Below are 5434 nucleotides of genomic sequence, written 5' to 3'. Positions count from 1 at the left end.
AGTTTAACTGTGTGATAAAATTTTTGAGTTTGTTTCCTATCTATTATGTATGTTGTTCAATAAAAAGTAATAATAGCAAAATGAAGCTATTTCTTTCTGAAACGATGTACGCTTTTGGCTTATTTGCTGTTCTTCTGTAATTATCCATTTGTTATTGATATCACTATTGTTTTCTTGTTTCATATTTTTGTACATGTTGTTTGCCTTGATGTCTGGAAAGTGCTTATGATTTTGATGAGATCTGTTTAATATCTTTTTGTGAAAGGTAAAACTACTTGCTGTGCCACCACTTTCACATAGTTGTCACAAGTGAGGAATGTGCAGACCTATTTGAATGTCTATACTTTAGGCTATTAGCACTTTAACGGTGCACTGGATGTACAGATGGATATCTTCATTGAAAATGGAAAATGAGCTAATATCTAACAAGAATGCAAGAGAAAGTCGAAGATAATGAAAATTAGTAATATGTGTAGTTTCAAGTCCATGATCATGAAGTCCCTTGTTTGCTTTTGGATGCAGAAGTATATATACGAACTAGTCGAAGGGGGTTCAATATCTACTATATATGCATAAAATTTATTTTTAACCATGTAAAAATAATATAAAAACAGTATAATTTTCCGTCGAAGGGGTTCTGGAGAACCCCTGGAGCAAAGGTGGCTCCGACACTGATGCTAGGGTAGTCTTACAACAATAGTAAAGTTGTTTGCGTGTGACCTATATTTGCATAAGGTAGGTTGTCTAGGCCATGGTAATGTTGTTGTTGTGTTATTTCGGAAAATGTTCTTTTTGTTTTTCGTTCTGTGTTATTTTTCGTGTTATTTTGTAAAAACAACAAGGTAAAGTTGTCACCGTGTGTCGTATATGTCACACGTTTAAGCCGTGGAAGTGGAAGCAGTCAAGCAGCCATTAATGCTTGCATTACTTTCTAGGCCACGGCTAGGGTAGTTTTGCAACAATAGTAAAGTTGTTTGCGTGTAACCTATATTTGCATTAGGTAGGCTGTCTAGGCCATGGCGGTCCTTGTCGGATTCTACTAATGCGGGATGCTTTGTGCACAAGAATTCTTATTTTTTTCTTTTCTAAAAAAGATTTTTTAAAATTATTTTTTTGATGTGGTATACAGACGGAAAAGATGATAGTGGAAGTGTTGATTCGAAGAAGTTAAAGGAAATTATGAAAGAAATTGAAAGTTCTCATAATGAAGGTATTTTTTTCCTTTTTTTCTTTGTTTCCTTATTTTTTTGTGCTATGCCTATATATAGATGTCAAAGATGTTATCTTTATGTGGAATATTTGCTAGATTTTGCATATATGATTGAAAGCTTTACATATTTGATCAAGTTATGAACTTTCTTGAAAAGTTAGAAAGAATCTTGTGATTTATTGCTGTTGGTTATTATAATTTTCAGGAACAACCTCTATATACCTTCGCAAGATAGGGTTAAGGTTGCATACACGACACCTTCCCTAGACCCCACTTGATATTAGTGTGGGTATGATCTTCTTGTTGTTGTAGATATATATGTTGTTGCTGTGTTGCTGAGTGTAGAAATATATGTAAAGTATCAACAAGTATTATATTTGAATCCTTGATTCTAACTGTAAAATGAGTTAGTACTAAGAATGTTCAAAGGTTGAATCGTTAAGTTTAAATCCTTGATCCGCCTTTGGAATTGTAAGCTACTTGCTGAAAGCATTCAAAGAATCCTGAAATTGTCTCCTAAATTACACCTTCAAATTATTAGTAACTTATATGGTTGAACAATAATTTTACAAAGAACTTTGAAAGTTCACTTTGAAATTACAACTTTTAGTTTTCCTTCTTAGACGGAGGTGACGGCGGAAGGGGAGACTTGGAGTAACCGGTAAAGTTGTTGCCATGGGACCAGGAGGTCATGGTTCAAGCCTTGGAAACAACCTCTGGCAGAAATGCAAGGTAAGGCTGCGTACAATACACCCTTGTGGTGGGGCCCTCCCTCTGACCCTGCGCATAGCGGAAGCTTTAGTGCACCGGGATGCCCTTTTTTCCTACGGAGGTAATGGCGCAGTTGTAGTTGTACACACTACAAAAATGTTGAAAGTGAGATTCTTTGGCCTTCTGGGAAACAAGAATATGCCCAGTAAGATCCCACAAGTGGGGTCTGAGCAGGGTGTGCATACGCAAATGTTACTAATCTTGTTGTTTCTGATAGACCCTCGGCTCCTTCTTAGATATCAGGGCTATTTGTTTTTCTCTCTGTCTTGTTTTTTTCTGGAGTGAGATAAAAGCCTAATCTTGGCAATGAAGGGTGTTTTATGTAATGAAGTATTGCTTGGTGTTGCTACCTTGTTTAGTATTGCATCCTTGAGAGGCCTTAAACTCATTAGGTAGAGTTTGTAAAGTTTCAAATTGAACAGTTCTTGTTAAAACATTGTTTATAATCTCTCTCTCATTAACTTTGTTTGTCATCGTTTTTGATTGCTAGTCAAAAAGCCAAGAGAGCAAGTTGCCGATGCAGAGGCATTGTTTGATCTGCCAGAACTTTGGTGAGTTCTGTTAGATCACATAATACTGATGGTATTACACCTTATATGTTCAGCTCCTCTTTGCTTCGAGTCTATGGGTCACAAAGTGCAAAAAGACACTCTCAGAATGCAAATACATTACGCTGGAAGAAAATTGGTCGTGCTGTTTCACCAATTTTCAGTAATGTGCGGTGTTAAGTTGGTTTGTGAGAAAGGGAGCCTTGCGAGTAACTGGTAAAGTTTCTGCCATGTGACCAGGAGGTCACAGGTTCAAGCCTTGGAAACAGCCTCTGCAGAAATGCAAGGTAAGGCTGCGTATAATACACCCATCTACACCCATCTGGTGGGGCCCTTCCCGGGACCCTGCACATAGTAGGAGCTTTAGTGCACCGGACTGCCCTTTTTAAAGTTGGTTTGCGATACATTTGCTCTTGATTCTTATGTAATTCATTTGTTGCTTTATTCTGAAGGATTGGACCAATGAACCGTGAAGTTAAGCAGCATAAGTACACCCGTAGACCATGTTCACAGCTGTATTTGCGTGCTTGACCAAAGGAGGTAATATTGTATTTCTCATGTTGTTAAAGTGTGCATTTAGTAGTATGTTAATGTGTTAAATAGCAGCATAAAATAGCTGCTTGAGTTATGAATTTAGTATATCTTCTTGCTTCTATCACAGCTTGACTTTGACGCGGAGGAGATAACAGATACGGACAAGAACATATCAACCATGTTTCAGATCCTAAAGAAGGAGAAGAGAGTTAAGCTTGAGAATCTCGTACTGAACAGGAAATGCTTTGCGCAAACCGTAGAGAATTTATTCGCGCTATCTTTTCTAGTGAAAGATGGACGGGTTGTCATACTCGTGGTTGAAAATGGGTCTCACTTTCTTTGTAAGTTACCTCTCTGAATCTTTTGTTGGTGTAATTGTGGTGCAGTCATGTGACTTGAAGGTTATGGATTCGAGCTATGTAGTCAGCCTCTTGCAGAAATGCAAGGCAAGGCTGCGTACACTAGACCCTTGTGATTTGGCCCTTTCACGGACTCTTTGCATAGCTGGAGATTAGTGCACCGAGATGCCTGCCCTCTTTTCCTTTCTAATGTCGTTCCCTTTTCAGCTCCGAGGAATGGTCCTGCTGCCCGTTTAGTTATGTCTGGTGAAGTTAAATACAACCACTTTGTCTGGTATTGAATCTCTATATCTAAATCACTCGTAACATTTTTCAAGTGAAATACATGTCCAAATATACAACGGAATCTATGTCCAAACGCCTACCTAGTTAGTAGGATCCCAATGGGTTTCGTGACAGGCATTCGCGATTGATTTCTTCGTTAAATGAGCTACCGATGAACTTATACATTTTGCTTTATGCCATTCTGCATGCAGCTAATGAAGAAAGTAGTACCAGAAGGAGAAGAGCTGATGCCAAACAGGGTCATAATGGCTAGTCCAGTCTTTACTGAAGCTAATAAACCAGACAAGGACACATTGACGAATCCAGTCTTTACTGAGGCTTATAAACTGGTTCCAGTTGATGATTCTCGACTAAGATTACGTATCTCTCGTGTCAAGAAGATGTCAAGAAACCATGGCAAGGTAATACGCGAAGCTTCAGACATCGATAACTCTCCTGAAATAGGTGATGCCAACATTGGCAATGGGAGCCTGAAGAGGAAGCTGCTATGAAAATATAACTTTCCATTGGTTGTGCAGATGTCTATATATTCTAAATAGCCATTTTGGTGTACATAGGATCAATTTTTGTTGGCCGTATTCTCTGGTCAAATAAAGTTTTGAGTAGTTATGTCTTTTTTAGAATTACCATATCATTTGTTGTTTTGTTGCTTCCCTAATGCTCCATCAATTTCAATTTGTTTGTCTGATTTTAAATTAGTACGGACTTTAAGGAAATAGACTTTTTGAATCTTGTAATCTTAAATTAAAAATATGTCGAATATACGAAAAAATAATTTAATCTTGTGGTCTTAGATTTTAACTTAGCATGGAGTTTAAGAAAGTAAAATAAACTTTTGAATCTTATGGTCTTAAATTAAAGATATGTCAGATATACAAAAAAAATCATTTAATTTTGTGGTCTTAGACATATCATGTGAAAAGTTGAAACTAAAGAGTTGTCAAAGGAAGAAAGAAAATCTTTTTGGAACGGACGAAAAGGAAAGTAAGACAAAAGATTAAAACGGAGGGAATTTATGTTTTCGCCATTGTTCTTATCTAACTATTTGGTATCGGAACTCTATGACTCGATTAATTTGGATTTGTGTTGTGTAGGGTCCATTAAAGGATATATGCTCTTCCTACTAGAGGCTTTTCCATTTGCATGGTTCTAACTCGAGACCTCTAGTTAAACGCTTTTCCATTTGCATGGTTCTAACTCGAGACCTCTAGTTAAGAGGCACCACTTTCAGCCTTGAGAATCCAATTACAGATATTGAAGATCTTACCATCAATGTGTCCACAAAATCATAAATTGGTGGCATATCATAAATCAGAACAACAAATCAAGCTATCTATCAATAAATTTTGAAAACACAGCCACCATAATAAGCAGGCAAAGAAGCTAGACTCGTACTAGCTTTACGCCCTTGAATTATTACTCACGAATGAACTGAGAAAGCCAACAAAAAGACTCGATTCTAACTTAACAGAACCGGTGCTACTGTCACCTTCAGACAACACTGCCAGAAGTATTCACTTCATACCTTTGAGTTATTACTCGCAGATGAATTGAGAAAGCCAACAAAACACTTCACTTATAGAGCCGATGCTGTCGCCATCTGTGCATAGAGCCATGCCCCATTCTCATCTCAGCCTCCAAGGTGCTGTCGCTGTCTGTCACTATCTTTCATTGACGCATTGTCAAACTTATCAACACGAGTGAGTAGGGACATACAGTGAAAGATG

The 5434-nt window shown here is 37.6% G+C and overlaps 1 pseudogene; it reads left to right on the top strand.

Annotated features, from left to right (window-relative positions):
* Positions 1-336: 336 nt before the first annotated feature.
* Positions 337-4471, top strand: LOC124892780 (annotated as a pseudogene).
* The last annotated feature ends 963 nt before the right edge of the window (positions 4472-5434 follow it).

Source organism: Capsicum annuum, unplaced genomic scaffold, assembly GCF_002878395.1.
Source record: "Capsicum annuum cultivar UCD-10X-F1 unplaced genomic scaffold, UCD10Xv1.1 ctg50572, whole genome shotgun sequence".
In the NCBI taxonomy this organism is placed as follows: domain Eukaryota; kingdom Viridiplantae; phylum Streptophyta; class Magnoliopsida; order Solanales; family Solanaceae; genus Capsicum; species Capsicum annuum.
The sequence above is the reverse complement of the archived record's forward strand: the minus strand, read 5'-3'. Positions and strand labels throughout refer to the sequence as shown.